Source organism: Crocodylus porosus, unplaced genomic scaffold (assembly GCF_001723895.1).
Source record: "Crocodylus porosus isolate Cpor-Errol unplaced genomic scaffold, CroPor_comp1, whole genome shotgun sequence".
NCBI classification, from domain to species: Eukaryota; Metazoa; Chordata; order Crocodylia; family Crocodylidae; genus Crocodylus; species Crocodylus porosus.
The window spans coordinates 488,375-488,660 of NW_017728950.1; positions in this window are offsets into that span (position 1 = coordinate 488,375).

Below are 286 nucleotides of genomic sequence, written 5' to 3' on the forward strand. Positions count from 1 at the left end.
GAGCTCGTATTTGGCAGCTGCTGCAGCCACCACCACCCACCACTCCACGCTGCCGCCACTCCATGTCCGGCTGTGCACCACCCCCTCCTCCCGCTCCGCATCCGGCTGCCGGAGGTACACTTATTTAAAAGGTTGAAAACCCCTGAGTTACGGTATCAGAGAAGCCATATCAGAGAAGCCAAGGCAGAGATGGAACTGGGACTAGCTTCCCAGATTAAGGACAATAAGAAGTCCTTTTTTAAATACATAGGGGATAAAAAGAAGGGCCCGGGATATGGGGGCCCTT